The sequence below is a fragment of the Schistocerca americana genome, chromosome 10 (genome assembly GCF_021461395.2).
Source record: "Schistocerca americana isolate TAMUIC-IGC-003095 chromosome 10, iqSchAmer2.1, whole genome shotgun sequence".
In the NCBI taxonomy this organism is placed as follows: Eukaryota; Metazoa; Arthropoda; class Insecta; order Orthoptera; family Acrididae; genus Schistocerca; species Schistocerca americana.
The window spans coordinates 121670094-121695714 of NC_060128.1; positions in this window are offsets into that span (position 1 = coordinate 121670094).

Consider the following 25621-nt stretch of genomic DNA (forward strand, 5'->3'; position numbering starts at 1 on the left):
AAACTCGTCTACGGTAGAGGACTGCAGCACCATTCCCCCTTTCAATTATCAAACAATCGCAAGGATGGTTGACATAGTGTTTAGTGTATCTGGGATTGTAAAACAGGAAGGCATCAGGCTCAGACGGTATCCCCGTAAGATTATATGTGGACTATGCTACAAATATAGCAGCATTCTTATTCATCATCTATCAGAGATCATTGGAACAGCGGAAAGTTCCACGGGACTGGAAGAAGACCCAGGTCATAGCAATCTATAAAAAGCGTAGAAAATCGGATGCACATAATTACCGGCCAATTTTACTGACATCGATTTGTTGTAGAATCATTGAGCATATCTTATGTTCAGACATAATGACCTTTCTAGACTCTGAGAAGCTCACCTGCAAAAACTAGCACGGTCTTAGGAAACAGCGGTCATGTGAGACATAGCTCCCCCTCTTTGTGCATGATATACAACAGGCTCTAGATACCAGCTCCCTGGTCTATGCCATATTTTTCGACTTTCGTAAGGCGTTCGACTCAGTTCCGCACTGTCGTTTGCTCCAAAAAGGGCGCCGCGCTTACGGCCTATCCGATGACATATGCGGTTGGATAGAAAAGTTTTGTAACATATAGAGAGCAGTATGTCGTCCTGAACGGGGTGACTTCAGCAGAAACAAGCGTAACTTCAGCAGTGCCCCAGGGCAGAGTAATTGGTCCGCTGCTTTTTAGGATTTACATAAACGATCTGGTTGATGGTATTGACAGCGGCCTTAGACTGTTGATGATGCTGTAGTCTACAGGAAAGTAGTATCACACGAAAGTTGTGAACCAATCAATGATGATTTGCAGAAAATAAATGCGTGGTGTAATGACTGGCAGTTATCTCTCAATATTAGTAAGTGTAACCTACTGCTTATAACAAGGCGAAAATCGCCACTAGTGTACGAGTACAAAATAAATGCCCAGTCTTTGGAAGCGGTAACGTCCGTCAAGTATCTGGGTGTGACTATTCGAAACGATCTCAAATGGAATGATCAAATTACATAAGTAACGGGCAAGGCGAACTCTAGATTGCGGTTTATTGGTTTAATCCTGAAGCGATGCAGTCCTTCAACAAAGGAAATTGCTTACAATACGATAGTTCGTCCAGTCTTAGAGTACTGTTCGTCTGCATGGGACCCTTACCAGTTGGTCTCATTCAAGAGATTGAGAAGGTCCTAAGACGAGCGGCAAGATTCGTGACTGGTACATTTAGCCATCGCGAGAGCGTTACAAATCTCATAGAAAGTTTTGAAGTGGGACACACTTGCAGATAGACGACGCACTAAACGAAAGGGGTTGCTCACTAAATTCTGAAATCCGATCTTCACCGAGGATGTAGAGCATATATTATACCACCAACTTTAAAATCGCGCAATGATCACCATTCAGAGATAAGGGAAAGAGCTCGTACTGAGGCGTTCCGCGAGTGGAACAGAGGGTAGGGGGGGGGGGGGGGGGAGGGGGGTATGACTTTGGTGCGAATTGTGCCCTCCGCCACACACACATACAGACAAACGAACAACAAAATTATCCTACAAGATTTCGTTTTTATTGGTTGAGGTACACAACCTTAAAAATGGAGAATTACTCACTATGGGTAAACAACAATGGCAGGAAGAAAATTTGGATGAAAAAGCAGAAGAATCCAATAAGAAGGAAGGTGTCTGGTAAGCCTGAGGCAGCCTAACTGAAACCAGCACGTTGCATAATCTGATTCTTATCCAGCTCGTTACGCAGAGTGAAATGAAAGTGACGCAGAGCGGCGGATGTGCCAAGCAGCACGGCTTCGCAGTTAGTGACGTTAAGCACCCTGCGCCATTAACGCGCTTGGGCACCGAGCACGCGCGGGGTTCCCCCCGGAAGGGGTGGTTCATGTCCTCGTGACGTCACGCTACGTCACGTCACGCTACGCCACGCGGCAGAGATGCAGCCACCTGCGGAGCTGTTGTGACAGGTGGCGGCAGGACGGCCTGGGGGGGGGGGGAGGGGGGAGAGGGTGAGGCGGCGCTCCAGCGCCCTCCCCCCAGCACATCCAGCTGCCGGATAATCGATAGCGCGTGTTGCCGCCTCTGGTAATCTGGGATGGAGAGGCCTGTTTGGACGCAGCCTCTGCTCGCGCTATTGATCTGACACGAAGAGCCGACACAGCGCACAGTAGTCGCTCAGCGGCTCGCTGAGAGCCTCAGGTCACCCGTCTCGGCGAAAAGAACTGGACACCACGGGCCGCGTCCTTCCAAACGTGGAAGGAGAGGAGGACTGGAGCTTCAACGGCCTGTCGAAGGCATGGGCATCAGGGATGCGGCACAAGCTAGCGTAGGGCAAGCTTGTAGAAGGCTGGGAAGGAACTTGTAGAATTATTCGATATCCGACCGTGTCACGAGGGATGTTTTAATTTATTTTCTTTTTGTTTTGAGTCATCTGACTAGTCTGAAGTGGCCCGCCACGAATTCCTCTTCCGTGCCAACCTCTTCATGTCTGTGAGTTCCTCCCACTGCAGCCCACATGATCCCCATTCGTCACCACTCAGCTAATGCAATGATCACCCAAAACATTACGACCACTGCCCACTTGCCGCCTGATGGCGTCATTCGCACGTAAAGGGGCCACGAAAGTACTGGCTGATCAAAAAGTAGGTATAAATTTGAAAATTTAATAAACCATGGAATAATGTAGATGGAGAGGTTAAAATTGGCACACATGCTTGGAGAGGTGGCGCAGCGGTTAGACACTGGACTCGCATTCGGGAGGACGACGGTTCAATCCCGCGTCCGGCCATCCTGATTTAGGTTTTCCGTGATTTCCCTAAATCGCTCCAGGCAAATGCCGGGATGGTTCCTTTCAAAGGGCACGGCCAACTTCCTTCCCTGTCCTTCCCTAATCCGATGAGACCGATGACCTCGCTGTCTGGTCTCCTTCCCCAAACCAACCAACCACATGCTTGGAATGATATGGGGTTTTATTAGAACCACTCCATATTGCTAGACGCGTGAAAGATCTCTTGCACGCCTCATTTGGTGATGATCGTGTGCTCGGCCGCCACTATCGTCGTGCTTGGCCTCCCAGGTCCCCGTACCACAGTCCGTGCAATTACTGCTGTGGTGTGCGTACTGTAAGACCTTCGGTACACACACCATCAGATTATTTGACTTGTCGTTCTAACGAAGTAATCGACTGTCAGCAATATGTCTCGTGGTCTTATCATGGCATGTTTATCTTCAGCCGTTATGTCAGGCAATAGAAATGCTACTTGCATACTTTGAGTAGCAGATTGACAGTGACCAACTTTAAACAGAACTTGACGAATTATAAAAATATTAACATGCATAAACATTACGTAACTTGATTCTGGATGCTATTTACAACTGACAATCTGAAGTTCCTTTGGTCTTCATACATTAATCTTATTGTCACATATCTCTGATACTTGACAAAGTGTTTATACATTTATCTTCATGGCTATGTACAGGAATATGATAATCTTCTTAGGCGCAGACTGAAACTTGACTACAGACTAATGCAGACTGGTACAGACAAATGCAGACAAATGCAGACTGACTAATCAGAGGTCTGTACACTTGTTTAATACCTCGTGCGTTGAGGTATCACTGCGCGATATTAATACGCGGATTGGCGGAAGCAGAATTTGGTCCGTCTCTAAGGCAGCACCATCTCGTAGTGCGGAGACGGACGAGCGCTGCTCCTGCACAGTTGTGCTTAGCGGGGCGCGCTCTAGTGGGAAAGTTGTGTACACGCTGACTGTGCGGAACTATGTACACAACAATTGGCTTTGGGGTTACCTGAAGTCACAAGTGTATCGTGACCGACCGACATCTCTAGGATGCTGAAAGACAGCATCTGACGCCAATGCCTCACCATCTCTCTGGACATGCTTTACAGTGCTTTTCACAACATTATTCCTCGACTACAGCTATTGTTGAGGAATGATGGTGGACATATTGAGCATTTCCTGTAAAGAACATCATCTTTGATTTGTATTACTTTGTTATGCTAATTATTGCTATTCTGATGAGATGAAGCGTCATCTGTCGGACAGTTTTTGAACTTTTGTATTTTTTTGGTTCTAATAAAACCCCATGTCATTCCAAGCATGTGTGTCAATTTGTAACTATCTACATTATTCCGTGATTTATTCAGTTTTCAAATTTATACTCAGTTTTTGATCACCTGGTATGTAAGTGGAGCGGACACGGTTGCAGAATCACCTTAGCAAAGATAAGGGCTGAAAATAGGGAAATCCACTGAGATAAGCGAATTTGACAAAGGGCAGATTATTATTAAGATTATTTGCGTGTTATGATGCAAATCCTGTGAGCTGGTCTCTCGAAAACGGCGAAGCTGGTCGAATGTTCACGTGCTACTGTCGTCAGCATCTACGGAAAGAGGTAGGAGGACAGAAATTATCACTAGTCGCTAAATGGTTGGACGTCCACGACTCTTCACATGACGTGGGGTTCGGAGGCTTGTGTGATATCCCTGGCTGTGGCCGTCAGTATTTTATTTTGCTAGAAGCTCGCCTTGACGCAGTTTGATGCACGTGAGTAGCATATGGCACAAAAGTCGAGTGAAGTACAAACAACAGACGGTACAGTATGTACCAGTCCTATAGGAGAGACCGCCAATTGTACTGAACTTGCTTCTGATTGGTCGACACGTTCGGGTCCTAGGGGCCAAAACGCCAAACTTCTTCTATTAATTATTTATATACTTTCCACTGTATTTAACGCAGTTTTTAGTATGACAGTCTCTCATAGTTACCGTACGAGCCTAAAGTTTTTGTTTACTAAATTTCACTAGTTTTGAGAAACATAGGAGTAACGATACAGCAAACCGAAATGCTTGGCGCGCTTGGAAGACGAAATACTTCAGCCGTGCTAGTCTCCCTGTTTCGGGCCTTCTGGAGGGTCGGACACATACCTCACTATCGTGCGTTACTTAGATGTGGCCTGCCGTTGTGGCCGAGCGGTTCTAGGCGCTTCAGTCTGGAACCGCGCGACCGCTACGGTCGCAGGTTCGAATCGTGCCTCAGGCATGGATGTGTGTGATGTCCTTAGGTTAGTTAGGTTTAAGTAGTTCTAAGTTCTAGGGGACTGATGACATCAGAAGTTAAGTCCCATAGTGCTCAGAGCCATTTGAACCATTTTGAACAGGTTCGAATGGTTCAAATTGCTCTGAGCACTATAAGACTCAACATCTAAGGTCATCAGTCCCCTAAAACTTAGAACTACTTAAACCTAAACAACCTAAGGACATCACACACATCCACGCCTGAGGCAGGATTCGAACCTGCTGCCGTAGCAGCAGCACGGTTCCGGACTTAAGCGCCTAGAACCGTTCGTCCACAGCGGCCGGCCACACGATCGAGATGAGAGCGTAGCAGCCTCCGCCGAAGAAGATCCCACGACCGGCGAGCTGTCTTCTGAGCTCGGGACACATCTTTCTTGGAAAGAACATCTTTTCTGGAAAGGACGGTCAGAGATTCTTATTCTATCTCTCCAGCTTTGAGATCTGACTTCCAAAGAGAGGATAGATGCTTATCTGCAGCATCTCTGTCGGAAGAGTACAGTGCCAGTGCACTCCCAAGTGTTTCAGAGCACACCGTTCATCGTACGTTGTTGAACACGGAGCTCTGCAGGAGACCGAGGGACCAGATTCTTGCAATGTGAGACATTCTGGTGCTATTGCATGGGACCTGTGGTGGTAACTGAAGACGCATTGACTGCTGCAAACCACCTGAATCCGTCCATGCTTGATGTCTTCCCTGATGGCGATGTCATCTTTCGGCAGTATAATTAGCCGCATTGTTTGAGGAACGAAATACGTGACTGAATCTGATTATCAGGGATCTCACAGTTTTTTGGTAGGTTTGTGGAGGTGTGTGGCGTTAGATGTCGGTGCGTAGGTCATCTAAGCCAGCCCGGCTAACCGCGCGGTCTAACGCTCTGCTTCCCGAGCGCAAAGGTGTGCCGGTCCCTGGCACGAATCCGCCCGGCGGATGAATGGCTTTTAAGGCGGTTTTCCATCTGCCTCGGCGAATGCAGGCTGGTTCCCCTTATTCTGCCTCAGTTACACTGTGTCGGCGATTGCTGGGCAAAAAACTGTTTTGACGTACGTGTACACCATTGTTATTGCACCACGCAAACATTTGGGGTTACAGTCGTCTGATATGATACGTTTCCAGGGGTGGGGTGTGGGGGGGGGGGGGGGGGGGATGGGGGATCCACTGGGGACCGTACCGCCGAACCGCACAATAACTCTGGGTTTGGTGTGAGGCGGCAGTGGGGTAGAACTGTCAGACCTCTATATGCAAAATTAGCCTGTATTTCGTTGAAAGACGGGCAAACAAACTATTATCCAGGTAATCATAGTGTTTTGGCTCATCTGTGCGAATTATGTAAATGATCTTCATTTGTGATATGTCCCATACACTGAGGTGTATGCAGCAACTCCACATGGCATGAATTCAAATTTTTGTTGGAAGTCCCCTGTAGAAATATTGGGCCATGCTGCCTCTGTAGCTGTCCGTAATTAAGGTATGGTGTGTGCAGGATTTTCTCCATGAAGCGATCTATCGATTATGTCCCACAAACGTCCAATTGGTTTTCAATACTTTCACTTGAATTTTCCGTAGTGTTACTCCAACCAATCGCGCACAAGTCTGACATGTCCCTCATTAACCATCATTATCTCCTCCCCGTCTCTCTTTGTTTCAAACTGCTAGTGTTGTCATCCGTCTCCTTCTTTTTAAATGTCACAACCTCTGTCCCACCATTGCCGACCGGATTGGCCGTGTGGTTCTAGGCGCTTCAGTCTGGAACCGCGTGACCGCTACGGTCGCAGGTTCGAATCCTGCCTCGGACATGGCTGTGTGTGATGTCCTTAGGTTAGTTAGGTTTAAGTAGTTCTAAGTTCTAGGGGACTGATGACCTCAGAAGTTAAGTCCCATAGTGCTCAGAGCCATTTGAACCATTTTTTGTCCCACCATCACTGTCTACCCTTTCTTTCCCATTGGACTCTCTCCTGACATTTTTGTTGTTGTTGTGGTCTTCAGTCCTGAGACTGGTTTGGTGCAGCTCTCCATGCTACTCTATCCTGTGCAAGCTTCTTCAACTCCCAGTAGCTACTGCAGCCTACATCATTCCGAATCTGCTTAGTGTATTCATTTCTTGGTCTCCCTCTACGATTTTTACCCTCCACGCTACCCTCCAGTACTAAATTGGTGATCCTTTGATGCCTCAGAACATGTCCTACCAACCGATCCCGTCACAAACTCCTCTTCTCCGCAATTCTATTCAATACCTCCTCATTAGTTATGTGATCTACCCACCTAATCTTCAGCATTCTTCTGTAGCACCACATTTCGAAAGTTTCTATTCTCTTCTTGTCTAAACTATTTATCGTCGATGTTTCACTTCCATACATGGCTACACTCCATACAAATACTTTCAGAAACGATTCCGTGACACTTAAATCAATTCTCGATGTTAACAAATTTCTCTTCTTCAGAAACGCTTTCCTTGCCATGGCCAGTCTACATTTTATATCCTCTTTACTTCGACCATTATCAGTTATTTTGCTCCCCCTAAATAGCAAAACTCATCTACTACTTCAAGTGTCTCATTTCCTCATCTAGTTCCCTCAATATCAACTGATTTAATTACACTACATTCCATTATCCTCGTTTTGCTTTTGTTGAGGTTCATTTTATATCCTCCTTTGAAGACCATTCCGTTCTACTGCTCATCCAGGTCCTTTGCTGTCTCTGACAGAATTACAATGTCATCGGCGAACCTCAAAGTTTTTATTTCACCTCCATGGATTTTAAAACCTACTCCGAACTTTTCTTTCGTTTCCTTTACTGCTTGCTCAATATACAGATTAAATAGCATCGGGGAGAGGCTACAATCCTGTCTGACTCCCTTCCCAACCACTGCTTCCCTTTCATGTCGCTCGACTCTTATAACTACCATCTGGTTTCTGTACAAATTGTAAATAGCCTTTCCCTCCTTGTATTTTACCCCTGCCACCTACAGAATTTGAAAGAGACTATTCCAGTCAACATTGTAAAAAACTTTCTCTAAGTCTACAAATGCTAGAAACGTAGGTTTGCCTTTCCTTAATCATTTCTAAGATAAGTCGTAGGGTCAGTATTGCCTTACGTGTTCTAACATTTCTACGTAATCGAAACTGATCTTCCCCGAGGTCGGCTTCTACCAGTTTTTCCATTTGTCTCTAAAGAATTCATGTTAGTATTTTGCAGCTGTTACTTATTGAACTGATATTTCGGTAATTTTCACACCTGTAATCACCAGCATTGTTTGGGAATGCAATTATTATGTTCTTCCTGAAGTATGAAGATATTTCGCCTGTCTCATACATCTTGCTCACCAGATGGTCGAGTTTTGTCAGGACTGGCTCTCCCAAGGCCGTCAGTAGTTCTAATGGAATGTTGTCTACTCCCGAGGCCTTGTTTCGACTTAGGTCTTTCAGTGCTCTGTCAAACTCTTCATGCAGTATCATATCTCCCATTTCATCTTCATCTACATCCTCTTCCATTTCCATAATATTGTCCTCAAGAACATCGCCCCTGTATAGACCCTCTATATACTCCCTCCACCTTTCTGCTTTGCCTTCTTTGCTTACAACTGGGTTTCCATCTGACCTCTTAATATTCATACAAGCGGTTCTCTTTTCTCCAAAGGTCTCTTTAATTTTCCCGTAGGCAGTATCTATCATACCCCTCGTGAGATAAGCCTCTACATCCTTACATTTGTCCTCTAGCCATCCCTGATTAGCCCTTTTGCACTTCCTGTCGATCTTATTTTTGGGACGTTTGTATTCCTTTTTGCCTGCTTCATTTACTGCATTTTTGTATTTTCTCCTTTCATCGATTAAATACAGTATCTCTTCTGTTACCGAAGGATTTCTACTAGCCCTCGTCATTTTACCTATTTGATCCTCTGCTGCCTTCACTATCTCATCCCTCAAAGCTACCCATTCTTCTTCTACTGTATTTCTTTCCCCTATTCCTGTCAATTGTTCCCTCATGCTCTCCCTGAAACTCTGTACAACCTCTGGTTCTTTCAGTTTATATAGGTCCCATCTCCTTAAATTCCCGCCTTTTTGCAGTTTCTTTAGTTTTAATCTACAGTTCATAACCAATAGATTGTGGTCAGAGTCCACATCTGCCCCTGGAAATGTCTTACAGTTTAAAACCAGGTTCCTAAATCTCTGTCTTACCATTATGTAATCTATCTGAAACCTGTCAGTATCTCCAGGGTTCTTCCATGTATACAACCTTTTTTCATGATTCTTGAACCGTTAGCTATGATTAAGTTATGTCTCCTGAGTATTCAATGAACTGTGGATGAAGCCCGACTAACAGGCATTACATGCATTGATCAAAAATGATAGTGCATTGGGAATGGCTAGTTTCTAGCTGAAATCTGGATGTGCCAATAAAATTTAAAAACGACGACTGATAGCTGAAATTTATTATTTACAAGTCAATATAACAGTCACTGAGTGCAACAGCCTTCTGAAGGGAAGGTAACCTGAAATAGTGCTCTTATAAGGCGCCTCAGATCCATCCTACAACACACCCAGTGCAGAAGAACCAACCAATTTGCTCAGTTTGCGCGGGCTGTACGAAGTGTGTAATGTTTAAATTTTGACCCCGGCTCTGTAGGATAGCTGCAGAGTGCCCATTCTTCTGATAAGTATTTTTGGTCACTAGGTGCTGAGCCACCCAAACCATTTGACTCTTATGTGTGTGAGCAATAACGCCCGAGATACGAAACCTGAGAAATCACACTTTCGTGTGCAGCTTACTGGATCATACTGATAACTTGCACTGTCGAACATGGACCGACTATCCCACATACTATATTGAACATTATTCTCTGATCATCCAGAACATAATAGCCGGTATGTCCACCTATGGAACAGACAACAGCGGTGACGCGTCGTGGCATGGAATCATAAGGCCTTGGTAGGTCGCTGGAGGTTTGGCACCTCATCCGTACACATCTAATTCCCGTAAATTCCGGGTAATGAGCTCTGACGCTACCTTCAATCACATCCCATCCATCGGTTTCAGATCTGGGTCATTGAGAGGCCAGCACATCAACTGGAACTCGCCACTGTGTTACTCGAACCCCCCCACCACACTCCTGGCCTTCTGACATGGTGCTTGATCTTGTTGAAAAGTGGTCCTGCCATCGGGAAACATGATCTTCATGAAGGGGTGTACGTGGTCTACAACCAGTGTATGATACTGCTTGCCCTTCATGGAGCCTTGCACGTGCTCTACTGGAACCATGCATGCCGACGTCAATGTTCACCAGAACATTATGGAACCACATGTCTTTTGAGTAATGTTGTTGTTGTGGTCTTCAGTCCTGAGACTGGTTTGATCCAGCTCTCCGTGCTACTCCATCCTGTGCAAGCTTCTTCATCTCCCGGTACTTACTGCAATTTACATCCCTCTGAATCTGCTTGGTGTATTCATCTCTTGGTCTCCCTCTACGATTTTTACCCTCCACGCTGCCCTACAATGCTACATTTGTGATCCCTTGGTGCCTCAGAACCTGTCCTACCGCCCGCATCTCGTGGTCGTGCGGTAGCGTTCTCGCTTCCCACGCCTGGGTTCCCGGGTTCGATTCCCGGCGGGGTCAGGGATTTTCTCTGCCTCGTGATGGCTGGGTGTTGTGTGCTGTCCTTAGGTTAGTTAGGTTTAAGTAGTTCTAAGTTCTGGGGGCCTGATGACCAAAGATGTTAAGTCCCATAGTGCTCAGAGCCATTTTTGAACCTGTCCTACCAACCGATCCCTTCTTCTAGTCAAGTAGTGACACAAATTACTCTTCTCCTCAATTATATTCAATACCGTCTCATTAGTTACGTGAGGTACCCATCTAATCTTCAGCATTCTTCTGTAGCATCACATTTCAAAAGCTTCTATTCTCTTCTTGTCCAAACTATATTCTTTTCCATACATGACGACACTCCATACAAATACTTTCAGAAACGACTTCCTGACACTTAAATCTATACTCGATGTTAACAAATTTCTCTTCTTCAGAAACACTTTCTTTGCCATTGCTAGTTTACATTTTATATCCTCTCTACTTCGACCATCATCAGTTATTTTGCTCCCCAAATAGCAAAAATCTTTTACTACTTCAAGTCTCTCAATTCCTAATCTAATTCCCTCAGCATCACCCGACTTAATTCGAGTACATTCCATTATCCTCGTTTTGCTTTTGTTGATGTTCATCTTATATCCTCCTTTCGAGAAGCTGTCCATTCCATTCAACTGCTCTTCCAAGTCCTTTGCTGTCTCTGACAGAATTACAATGTCATCGGCGTACCTCAAAGTTTTTATTTCTTCTCCATGGATTTTAATACCTACTCCGAATTTTTCTTTTGTTTCCTTTACTGTTTGCTCAATATAAAGATTGAATAACATCGGGGGAGAGGCTAGAACCCTGCCTCACTCCCTTCCCAACCACTGCTTCCCTTTCGTGCCCCTCGACTCTTATAACTGATATCTCCTTTCTGTACAAATTGTAAATAGCCTTTCGCTCCCTGTATTTTACCCCTGCCGCCTTTAGAATTTGAAAGAGAGTATACCAGTCAACATTGTAAAAAGCTTTCTCTAAGTCTACAAACGCTAGGAACGTAGGTTTGCCTTTCCTTAATCTTTCTTCTAAGATAAGTCGTAAGGTCAGTATTGCCTCACGTGTTCCAGTATTTCTACGGAATCCAAACTGATCTTCCCCGAGGTCGGCTTCTACCAGTTTTTCCATTCGTCTGTAAAGAATTCGTGTTAGTATTTTGCAGCTGTGCCTTATTAAACTGATAGTTCGGTAATTTTCACATCTGTCAACGCCTGCTTTCTTTGGGATTGGAATTATTATATTCTTCTTGAAGTCTGAGGGTATTTCGCCTGTCTCATACATCTTGCTCACCAGATGGTAGAGTTTTGTCAGGACTGGCTCGCCCAAGGCCGTCAGTAGTTCTAATGGAAGCAGTCAAGGAAATCAAATACAAAGTGTAAAACGGGTTTAAGTTTAGGGAGAATAAATTAAAACTATAAATTTTGCCAGTGGCACCAGTTTTGCTTGTAAGACGAACATCAAACATTGCAAAACAAGGGTAAAAGAATGTAGGCGAATGAAATCACTTAATTCTGGGGTAATAAGGTTCAAAAATTGTATATACAAATAGTGGATGAGTTCTGTTGCGCTCAGTCCGGAACCGCGCGACTGCTACGGTCGCAGGTTCGAATCCTGCCTCGGGCATGGATGTGTGTGATGTCCTTAGGTTAGTTAGGTTTAAGTAGTTCTAAGTTCTAGGGGACTGATGACCACAGTTGTTAAGTCCCATAGTGCTCAGAGCCATTTGAACCATTTTGAAGTTCTGTTCCACGGTCAGCTTTACAGTTGACGATGTCCGGAACAGAGCGGATATAAAATGCAGACTGGCATTACACAGAACATAAATGTAAATAATACGAAGCCCCTTGTGAAAGTATTTGTCTGGGATGTAGGCTTGAACAGAAGCGAAACGTAGATGATGAACGGCTCATACAATAAGAGATCCTTCCTTCCTAGGCAGGAAGTAACAGAACGGATAACAGAAATGGAGTGACAAAAGAAACAAGCAAGGCGGTTGTAATGTCTCTTGCAGCGGTCTCTCCGCGATATTTTCAGAAATTTTATAAACTATATAACTCAGTACATATCTCGAAATATCTCTTCTTATATTACCGATTATCAATGCAAAGTAGTTTCAAGCCCAATTATTCCTTGGAGCGTCCATTTACTCCATGGAATAGCTTATCTGCTATCTATGTTTTCTCTTATGAAAAGAATAAGGGACTTCTTGCCGATTAGTCGTGAAATAAGGATGTATATGTATGTATTGTTGGGCTAGTCGCCATCTTGATGAGATTCTGTATGAGAAGGAATTTAATACATGAACTAAACTAAAGTAAGTGTGTTCGCGTATTATTTAACTGTTTATTATTGACAGTGTCTGCTTACTACGCTGTGTTGCACGGGATCAGTGGGGAACGTCTGATTTACACTGGACGAACCTGCCGTTTTGTATGCTCAAGATATCCAGTTACTTCAAATAAATAGGCTAACACGGTCTTACCAGCAGATCTCCGGTCTTCCCCATGTGATCACCGAAAGTTAATAAATATTACAAATGTTTTCAGGAGATCGACTGACAATTTTCGTCGCACCGAGACTTCGAAATTGCTTCACTGCCTTATGGAATTTAAGTTAAGCTCAATTAATTCAGGATAGAACAGTATTGAACTGTGTGAATGTGATAAGCCTGCTTTGTCAATGAAAATTCCCTTAATATACGCACGTTTTTACTATCCTGATCAGTGAAGCTAAATCAGGCCGGTGTGAGAGAGGTTTTTTAAATGGAGTGACAAAAGAAACAAGCAAGGCGGTGAGGGAATGAGGGAGGAAGAGCAACAGAAAAGAACAGAACACGAAGAACATGTGTTGTTCTGAATTACATGCGGGGATGAAAGGACTGGAGCTTCAGTCTCCAGAAAATGTAGCAACAGCTTTAATCTGCACTAAATAAAATATCAGTACAGTCGATTTTTATTGAGACTACTAAGTAGGCGGCTACCGCTCTCGCACACGCTGTGCTTGACGGTACAGCGACTGATTCCTGACTGCTTTCGTAGCTACGCCGTGATCTCTCGCTGGCCCTCGAGGGAATTACATTAATTAATAACCTTAATTACTTGATCCTAACTTTAATGAAGTTAATAATATTCTTTGCTGTCATAAACTTTTCCCGGTACGTCTATTTTTTCCCAGGATACGAATACCGCAAAGCCGAAGTAAGTAGATTGTGAGGGCGGCAGCGCAGAAGTTATTAATGTCGACGGTCACAAAAAGTTTCGAGATTAATTACGGCGAAGAAGAAAGGTCTTCGGTTGCGTTCCACCGAGTAGTGGCGTAGGGAATATGAGCAGCGAGGAGAACATAAAATCTAGGAATAGGAACACTTTGAACGAGTAACACCTGCAGAAAAAGGAGAGACTTTGTCATTCCATTATCACAACTCGTGTAGCATCTGCGAAGCGGTTTCTTCATCAAAACGCTAGTGCTGCTACCCGACTCACATACGCAATGCTCCTAGGCGATTCATTCCTACTTAACCCTTTCGTGGGGAAAATTATTGAGCAGTTTTTTTAATGAATGGAGAGCAGATAGTAGTTAACAGATAGGTATATTTATCATACAGAATATAAAATTTGCTCCAACAGTGAAAGTGAGGTCACACAAGAGGTGTGAAGTACTCTTCCCACTGCCCTTCCTTGGAGTTAAATGACAAAAACAACTTTTTCAATATACAGGGTGTTACAAAAAGGTACGGCCAAACTTTCAGGAAACATTCCTCACACACAAAGAAAGAAAATATGTTATGTGGACATGTGTCCGGAAACGCTTACTTTCCTGCAACCCAACATTTAAATTTTATAGAATTTAAAACAACCTCTGATCGCGAAAATTTTTCTTTTATTTTATACCACTTTCGATCCACAATGCCTGAAAAAATAAGAAAATAAAAAAACAGCCAGAACAAGGGACGAAACGAAATGAAACTTCACGAGCTGAGAAATTGTGATGTTGTTTCAGTGATTAGAAAATCGAGGCAAGAGCTTGGCAATATCAGCCCACATGCCACAGCAGCCATGCAGCGCGTTTGGCGTGGACAGATGCACCGATTCAGTTGAGAGGGGTCTCTGTGTCGTGATGCTCACAAAATGTGTTAGACAGAATGTCAAATCAAATACCTTTCAACCATCTAAATTTCCAAATTGTTATTTCATCTGGCTACCAGTTTCGGCGATATATTACGCCATCTCCAGATCCCTTGACCGACGTTTAGACACATCAGCTACAGTCAAAATAGCGGTCAGCGTTCTATGATTGGTATCGTTAGATTTCTACTTGAGACAGTGATCGCTTTAAGCAGCACCTGCCAACTGTTATAGGTCTAACATACAGCAGGTGATGTTTGGAGTGATCGCTGTCTCAAGTAGAAATCTACCGCTATTTTTACTGGACCAGAGGTGGGAATCTTCCTACAAGCCGATCAGGGGGCCTAAAGATGGCGTAATATATCGTCGAAACTGGTAGCCCAATAAAATAACAATCTTTGGAATTTTGACCACTGAAAGGTATTTAATTTGACATTCTGCACTGAACAGCTGAGGTCCCGCAAGCCCCTGTGAAAAGACGGACATACAGAGACCAAATGTAAATTAGTTTTCCCTGTACCAGCATATTTGTGACGTCACCAGATGTCATGTAACCACAATCATTTAAAATCTGCGCCAAAGCGATGTTGTTCGGACATGGTGAGCAACTTCACTCCCGACGTCCATGGCGAGGTTCATCTTTGCAACAACGACACCATGCAGCGCGGTACAGATGGGCCCAACAACATGTCGAATGGACTGCTCGGGATTGGCATCACGTTCTCTTCTTGGAGGCAACCTTGTCAGGCTGAACGCCTTGGACACAGTGTCCAGCGAGTGCAGCAAGGTGGAGGTTCCCTGCTGTTTTGGGGTGACATTATGTGGGCCGACGTACGCCGCTGGTGGTCATGGAAGGCGCCGTGCCGGCCTCGGTGGCCATGCGGTTCTATACGCTTCAGTCCGGAACCGCGCGACTGTTACGGCTGCAGGTTAGAATCCTGCCTCGGGCGTGGATGTGTGTGATGTCCTTAGGTTAGTTAGGTTTAAGTAGTTCTAAGTTCTAGGGGACTGATGACCTCAGATGTTAAGTCCCATAGTGCTCAGAGCCATTTCAACCATTTTTGAAGCCGCCCTAACGGCTGATCGATGCGTGAATGCCATCCTCCGACAGATAATGCAACGATATCGGCAGCATATTGGCGAGGCATTCGTCTTCATGGACACCAATTCGCGCCCACGTCGTGCACATCTTGAGAATGACTTCCTTAGGCATAACTACATCAAATGGCTCTGAGCACTATGGGACTTAACATCTAAGGCCATCAGTCCCCTAAAACTTAGAACTACTTAAACATAACTAACCTAAGCACATCAAACACACCCATGCCCGAGGCAGGATTGTAACCTGCTACCGTAGCGGTTGCGCGGTTCCAGACTGTAGCGCCCAGAACCGTTCGGCCACACCGGCCGGCTCTCTCGCAACAGATTTAATAAATTTTAATTTCTAACGCTAAGACAACCATTGATAGAAACTGTTCAAATGATAAATTCTAGGAAATAATAAAAAAACTTTGAAAAAGACCACGACTGAAAATAACAATTGTAAAATAAATCGTAGAATTTAACAGCTCTTTTTTTTAAAAAACAAGAAAAAAGTTTCGTGACCTCAAACGTAACGTTGTTGTTGTTGTTGTTGTGGTCTTCAGTCCTGAGACTGGTTTGATGCAGCTCTCCATGCTACTCTATCCTGTGCAAGCTTCTTTATCTCCCAGTACTGCAATCTACATCATTCTGAATCTGCTTAGTGTATTCATCTCTTGGTCTTCCTCTACGATTTTTACCCTTCACGCTACCCTCCAGTACTAAATTGGTGATCCCTTGATGCCTCAGAACATGTCCTACCAACCGATCCCTTCTTCTGGTCAAGTTGTGCAACGAACTCCTCTTCTCCCCAATTCTATTCGATACATCCTCATTAGTTATGGGATCTACCCACCTAATCTTCAGCATTCTTCTGTAGCACCACATTTCCAAAGCTTCTATTCTCTTCTTGGCCAAACCATTTATTGTCCATGTTTCACTTCCATACATGGCTACTCTTCATACAAATACTTTCAGAAACGACTTCCTGACACTTAAATCTATACTCGATGTTAACAAATTTCTCTTCTTCAGAAACGCTTTCCTTGCCATTGCCAGTCTGCATTTCATATCCTCTCTACTTCGACCATCATCAGTTATTTTGCTCCCCAAATAGCAAAACTCCTTTACTGCTTTAAGTGTATCATTTCCTAATCTAATTCCCTCAGCATCTCCCGACTTAATTCGACTACATTCCATTATCTTCGTTTTGGTTTTGTTGATGTTCATCTTATATATTCCTTTCAAGATGCTGTCCATTCCGTTCAACTGCTCTTCCAAGTCCTTTGCTGTCTGTGACAGAATTACAATGTCATCGGTGTACCTCAAAGTTTTTATTTCTTCTCCATGGTTTTAATACCTACTCCGAATTTTTCTTTTGTTTCCTTTACTGCTTGCTCAATATACAAATAACATAGGGGAGAGGCTACAACCCTGTCTCATTCCCTTCCCAACCACTGCTTCCCTTTCATATCCCTCGACTCTTATAACTGCCATCTGGTTTCTGTACAAATTGTAAATAGCCTTTCGCTCCCTGTATTTTACCCCTGCCACCTTCAGAATTTGAAAGAGTGTATTCCAGTCAACATCGTAAAAAGCTTTCTCTAAGTCTACAAATGCTAGAAATGTAGGTTTGCCTTTCCTTAATCTTTCTTCTAAGATAAGTCGTAGGGTCAGTATTGCCTTACGTGTTCTAACATTTCTACGTAATCGAAACTGATCTTCCCCGAGGTCGGCTTCTACCAGTTTTTCCATTTGTCTGTAAAGAATTCATGTTAGTATTTTGCAGCTGTTACTTATTGAACTGATATTTCGGTAATTTTCACACCTGTAAACACCATGTTGTCTACTCCCGAGGCCTTGTTTCGACTTAGGTCTTTCAGTGCTCTGTCAAACTCTTCATGCAGTATCATATCTCCCATTTCATCTTCATCTACATCCTCTTCCATTTCCATAATATTGTCCTCAAGAACATCGCCCCTGTATAGACCCTCTATATACTCCTTCCACCTTTCTGCTTTCCCTTCTTTGCTTACAACTGGGTTTCCATCTGAGCTCTTGATATTCATGCAAGTGGTTCTCTTTTCTCCAAAGGTCTCTTAAATTTTCCTGTAGCAGTATCTATCTTACTCCTCGTGAGATAAGCCTCTACATCTTTACATTTGTCCTCTAGCCATCCCTGCTTAGCCATTTTGCACTTCCTATCTATATCATTTTTGGGACGTTTGTATTCCTTTTTGCCTGCTTCACTTACTGCATTTTTGTATTTTCTCCTTTCATCAATTAAATTCAGTATCTCTTCTGTTACCCAAGGATTTCTTCTAGCCCTTGTCTTTTTACCTACATAATCCTCTGCTGCCTTCACTGTTTCATTCCTCAAAGGTACCCATTCTTCTTCCACTGTATTTCTTTCCTTCATTCCTGTCAATTGTTCCCTTATGCTCTGTCTGAAACTCTGTACAACCTCTGGTTCTTTCAGTTTATCCAGGTCCCATCTCCGTAAATTCCCACCTTTTTGCAGTTTCTTCAGTTTTAATCTACAGTTCATAACCAATAGATTGTGGTCAGAGTCCACATCTGCCCATGTAAATGTCTTACAATTTAAAAACTTGTTCCTAAATCTCTGTCTTACCATTATATAATCTATCTGAAACCTGTCAGTATCTCCAGGGTTCTTCCATGTATACAACCTTCTTTCATGATTCTTGAACCAAGTGTTAGCTATGATAAAGTTATGCTCTGTGCAAAATTCTACCAGGAGGCTTCCTCTTGCATTTCTTTTCCCCAATCCATATTCACCTACTACGTTTCCTTGTCTTCCTTTTCCCACTGTCGAATTTCCAGTCAACCATGACTATTAAATTTTCGTCTCCCTTCACTACCTGAATAATTTCTTTTAACTCATCATACATTTCATCAATTTCTTCATCATCTGCAGAGCTAGTTGGCATATAAACTTGTACGACTGTAGTAGGCGTGGGCTCCGTGTCTATCCTGGCCACAATAATGCGTTCACTATGCTGTTTGTAGTAGCTTACCCGCACTCCTATTTTTTTATTCATTATTAAACCTACTCCTGCATTACCCCTATTTGATTTTGTATTTATAACCCTGTATTCACCTGACCAAAAGTCTTGTTCCTCCTGCCACCTAACTTCACTAATTCCCACTATATCTAACTTTAACCTATTCATTTCCCTTTTTTAAATTTTCTAACCTACCTGCCCGATTAAGGGATCTGACATTCAACGCTCCGATCCGTAAAACGCCAGTTTTCTTTCTCCTTATAACGACGTCCTTTTGAGTAGTCCCCGCCCGCAGGTCCGAATGGGGGACTATTTTACCTCTGGAATATTTTACCCAAGAGGACGCCATCATCATTTAATCATACACCTAAAGCTGCATGCCCTCGGGAAAAATTACGGCTGTAGTTTCCCGTTGCTTTCAGTCGTTCACCGTGTTGTGACTTGGCAAGACAGCCAAGTCACTATGAGAGGAAGCCGAAAGGCACGCGTTTAAGCTCACGCAGGATGGCGTGAGGTCTGGAACACGTCAGGGATATGAGACTAGCAAAAATAGTACGTATCTGTTGGAATACTTAACTTTAATCCATAATTGGTGAACATCGGTCTGACTGTACATGCATCACAAGATAAATAGCAGTTGATAATGGCGCCTTGCTAGGTCGTAGCAAATGACGTAGCTGAAGGCTATGCTAACTATCGTCTCGGCAAATGAGAGCGTAATTTGTCAGTGAACCATTGGTAGCAAAGTCGGCTGTACAACTGGGGCGAGTGCTAGGACGTCTCTCTAGACCTGCCGTGTGGCGGCGCTCGGTCTGCAATCACTGATAGTGGCGACACGCGGGTCCGACGTATACTACCGGACCGCGGCCGATTTAAAGGCTACCGCCTAGCAAGTGTGGTGTCTGGCGGTGACACCACACACAGTACCAGCACAGCAAGGCCATTTTGGTTAGTATTACAAGGCCAGGTCAGTCAATCATCCAGACTGTTGCCCCTGCAACTACTGAAAAGGCTGCTGCCCCTCTTCAGGAACCACACGTTTGTCTGTCCTCTCAACAGATACCCCTCCGTTGTGGCTGCACCTACGGTATGGCTACCTGTATCGTTGAGGCACGCAAGCGTCCCCACCAACGGCAAGGTCCATGGTTCATGGGGTGGGGGAACGTTACGTATACAGTTGAAATAATAAGTAGGTTTCTTAACCGTACCGAGGACTTTCATAATCTTATACACATACACATCAATATTACATTAATGTGTTCTATGTAGGATTTACTTGCTTGCACATATCCGCATATTTCACAGATATAACTACGATCGAATACCAGCTAGTTTTTCCATTTTTTCTACGAGGAAAATGCGCAGACAAACAACCCAGGCAACAACCAACGACTAGAAAGAAAATGTTTAAGCAGATGAGACGGCAACGTTATTAAGAGAACAGTTAACCAACAACAACGTAAACAAGAGAGGAACGAAGTAAATTCGACATACCAAGCGCCGGAGATCCGGAATGAATTTTTCTCTGTCCAGCAACTCGTGCACTCATAGGAAACACCCTGGCAGATTAAAACTGTGTACCGCACCGCGACGTGAACCCAAGGGGACTTCTGTGTAGTAAAGCTGTGCGGACGGGTCTTGAGTAGTGCTTGGGTTTGGTAGAGCACTTGTCCTCGATCCTTTAATTTCGTCGTTCCGAGACCCGGTCCACCACAAAGTTTTAATCTGGCAGGCAGTTTCAACGCCGGTGATGATTCCAACGGTACTCTCGTGTTGTAACATCGCCTTCAAACAAGCTTCGAATAACAACCGTTGGCGACACGGTAGACGGTGTCGAGCAACATCTCGACGAACAGCCATCCGATACATGCGATGTGTTGCGCCTATTTGTGCAGTTACTGAGACAGCCGGCAGTACTGCTACGCAGCTCATATACTCGTAGATAGCCACACTGCGACGGCTCGACTAGGCACAACACACCACGCGGCTTCCACTATAGCACCGACCTCTGTACACAAGCGGGCGTGACCGCCCACTCACAGTTGTCAGTCTCAAGCAAACTGCCACACAACCGCCAGCACAGGAAACACCCGCTGACTGACAGCAATAAAAAAACGTTAGCCATAGTACCCGCCCAATGAGCCTGCCCGGCTAGCCGCGCGATCTAACGCACTGCTTCCCGAGCGGGAAGGCGTGCCGGTAACCGGCACGAACCCGTCCGGCGGATTAGTGACGAGATCCGGTGTGCCCGCCAGCTTGTGAATGGGTTTTAGGCGGTTTTCCATCTGCCTCGGGCAAAGCGGGCTGGTTCCCCTTATTCCGCGTCAGTTGCACTATGTCAGCGATTGCTGCGCCAAATACTGTCTCCACGTATGCGTACACCACCATTACTCTACCACGCAAACTTTTGGGGTACACTTGTCTGGTGTGAGACGTTCCTGGGAGGGAGGGGCGGGGGATCCCATTGGGAGCCGAACCGCACAGTAACCCTGGGTTCGGTGTGGGGTGGCAGTGGGGTGGGTCGACTGCTGTGGCCTGTTGTGGGGTTGTGAACCACTGAGGGCTATGGCTGGACGAAGCTTCTCCGTCGTTTCTAGCTCCACTGAGTGAGGTGACGCAATGGTTAGCACACTGGACTCGCATTCGGGAGGACTACGGTTCAATCGCGCGTCTGGAAATCCTGATTTAGGTTTTCCGTGATTTCCCTAAACCGCTCCAGGCAAGTGCCAGGATGGTTCGTTTGAAAGGGCATGGCCCACTTCCTTCCTCGTCCTTCCCTAATGCGATGAGAGCGATGACCTCGCTGTTTGGTCTCTTCCCCCAAACGACCCAACCCAACTCGTTTCTAGGTCCCCAGTTCAATACACACAATACACCCAACCAATGACGCTGTGTCGTCTTAAGGGCCTTACACATTCACCAACCAACCGACCGTTAAACTGGAAGTGTTAAGCGATTTGGCCAACCGACCGACCAACTTTTCTTGTCCTGAGGGCAATTGGGTAGGACCGGCTAATACCCTTACCTGTATCCTAACATTGAGTTTTTCGGTATTTGCTCTCTGTTATAACAGACGCTTTTTTTCTAATAACCGGATAAAAACCTAAATATCAATTAGCCATAACAGCAGCGCAAAAATTTTTTATTTTTAAATAAATCATTTTTTAAAAACCGAGTAATGTTTATTCGTAAAATTTCCATTGCTTTGAATTATTGCGTTATTATAGAAAATAGGAAATGCTATCAGTGCACCACGTGGTGTGGCCTATTGGGTGGTATTCGTGATTTTCACGGTTCATGACTTGCCCCGTCTAGACCGTACGGTAGTTTCTCACCGTTGTCGTCAGACAGTATTTATATTAAAAGATGGAATCATACGCAGTCTGGAAGCATTTTACGAATTGTGGCATCAATGAAGTACAACGCTCCACTTGCTTTAAAAGATTAAACATGGATTGGGCCACAACAAACCTGCGACATTACGCGAAAACGTAAAACTTAACTATTCATTCATAGTTTACAATAAAAATAAAAAGTAACTGATATGCTGCCTTTCCGTACGTGAAATCCCTTTATCTGCCCTATAAAACGGCCAAATTAACACGAAAAACAGAGTTCTTCACCCTTTAGCACTGACTATTCGTAATGCCCAAATAGTGGTGTGATCCTCGATTACAACATGACTTTTGACCTATGTTTCAAAAAATTCAAATGAATAGGAGAATACTTGAGATTTTTTGTAGTATTCAACCACTTATCACTTTCGACAAAAGAAGTTAACGATGGACAGATTAAGTTTTCTTTTCCTTGTCTATTTCATTTACTATTTTCATTGTATGTATTTTGAAATTTTTCGCTTCTTTTTCGGTTTCTACATATATTATAGGAAATAATAGTAATAAAAAAACTGAAAACCGGTTATCTCACAAACTGGTTATTTTTAACGGTTTTAACAGTCAGGCTAAACTGGCATTAAAATAAATCGGTACAGCCGAAAACCGATCCCTAGAAGTGTAAGGCGTGTGTCAGAACTCTCCATTACATAGATTAAATATTACATTGATTATCGAAAACAATATAGCCAACTATTCTTTGCATTGTGTAAGACTGGAAATAAATAAGCACTCAGGTATCTATATTAACAATCTGAGGGCGAAACATGGGAGCGCGATTCTAAGCATTGTTGTGAGGCGAGTCTGTAGTGTTGCTCGGGAGCTCGGAGACAGAAGACGTGTCAGGCTATCCTCACGTCGGTGATGGCAGATCTTACCACACTAAAGGTCTAATTTCATTTATATGGCCAAGAGAGATTTAGATGGCTTAGCTACGCTTGAAGATGGTATTCAAGATAAAATTCGCAAGCCCAGCGTAAAGCGCAATTGCATTGTTAGACTCGTGATTGTTAGACCGAGTTAATAATAATCCCTTTTGTTTATTGTCAGTTAAGGAAGCCTCCTCGACATCCAAATAATAATTATTCTCCACATCTAATCCATAAATATGCTGTGGTTATTAAATGTTAATGTAACTTTGAAATTGAATTAATTTGTTAATCTGACACTGAACAATTATTGATACTTATGTCATTGTCAGGCATTTCGCCATTATTAATACTTGTCAAACTCTTGTTGGTGATGATGATTTCTGAAATTTTTAAATAGACTTAATTTGTGAAATCCCTTCTCACGAGTTATTTAGTAGTTAACAGGACCCCAGCAAACTTCATTTTTATTAAATTCATTCTTGGTAACAATAAACTTTAGCCCCTGCCGCTGCTGCATACTGCTGCGAGTTGCTGTAAAACCACATGGAAAAAGGTAGTCATCTAAAGATGTGAGTGCAAAACTTAGGGCCAAAACAGAAACACTGGCAGACCACAACATGTCATGTGCTCTAATCCAGTAAATTCCGTTGCACAAGCCAGATTCTGTACCACTTGCAAATTCTTCTTCAAATATGCAGTCAGATAGCTTAGGTATTCATTGTTACAGGTTTAATTTGTTCCCGCAGTTTTCCATATTCGAATACCCAGTCAGATACCCTACCCAAATGTTAGTTTTAAGTTTTTCATGTAACGATCTGTTGAGGGCTCAAATGACAGTGAAACTTACACTCATACAACACACACACAGATTTCGATTATTGATAGCTCAGGTTGCTTATCGAATCCGTTTTCACAGAGGAACAGTGGCTATATTTGTTGTAAGCATGTTACGTATTTGTTGCAGGCACGTTATAGTAGATCCACATGACAACCGTTACCCCACCACCTCACCCTGCAAATTGTGTCGTATGTAGCGCTGTCGTGCCAACCGCCCGACAAAAAGTGTCTCTCATCATGGCGCCTGAATTAAACGGTCTTTTAATCCACAGGACAGGGAATGAGGCGGGCGAAACGATGACTACAGTGTTTCTGGGGAAATATAAAGACAGCAGAGTTTTGTGAAAGACATCCTGTGAGATGCACAGGAAACAAGAAATGAAGCACTTCTATAACGGTTTCTCGTGGCGTATAGAGAGTAAAACATACGTATTTCATTCTGAAGTCGGTCGACCTTCAGTATTTCGGTTTCTAGGCTGTATTTCCGATACTCAGCGTAAGTAAAATTAAAAAAAAATCGAAATACAGATTAGACCTTAGATTTCACTTCCGCTATGTATCGGAAATAAAATCTGAAACCGAAACATAGACAATCGATGAACTTTTGATCATAAAGCATAATTCTTCATTGTTAGACACGATAAAAGAAATTCGGCCTATGTTTAAGTCTCCTGCCTAGAATGGGAAAGCGTAGAACTTGCTAAATGCTACATTTCCTATGTATCGGCTGTTGTATTTATTAGATAATGTGCGCTACCACTATTTGTAGTCCTCCTTCCGATTTGAAATGATTTTCTTAAACTTACAGAGGACATCTTTTATTTTATATATATATATATATATATATATATATATATATATATGTATGTTTGCAGGAACATCATTTGTTTTATTGATTTTGCTTTACCATGATGTATTTCCTCAGGCAACTATAAAGCACGTCGTATGATTGAGGAATCATTTTAGAGAGTGGAGATACAACAGCACCGAATTTGAGGTCATCTTAACTTCTGCCAGGGTCTAGAAGACGTAATATATCCAACAGCGTACCGTCACAGCTTTCAACATCTCTCATGACTACATTCGACTTCGTTATGAACAGTTTGATGATGTTCAGCACCTCTGAAAAGCGTGTTTCTCGTTCATGCTTAGAAAATTACGGAAATCGTCAGCTCCTTACTGCGTAAGTAACAAACCATGGGTGAATTTCTTTCTTTGCATCAGCCACTCCTTTGCCGACAGCTTTCTCACAGTTTTTTTTTTCTCCTTGTCACCTCTAAACCAGCCAGGCAAATATCAGATTTTGTTTCTGTGTAAAACTAAGCGGTATCTTGCCGGACATAAACTCAATGAACTCAGAATGAATAACTTGTAATCAGCGATAGGAACAGCGATGTCTTGTAATTGATGAGCAAAGTGAGCCAGAACGTCTGTAGGCTACACACGAAATTCGTTGGTCGGTCGGTCGGTCGGTCGGTCGGTCGGTCGGTGCTTAGGGCCTTTATCAGTCGAATTACTGTCGACAGAGGGTATGAGACTAAAGTGCACGTCATTTATGACGGCGGCC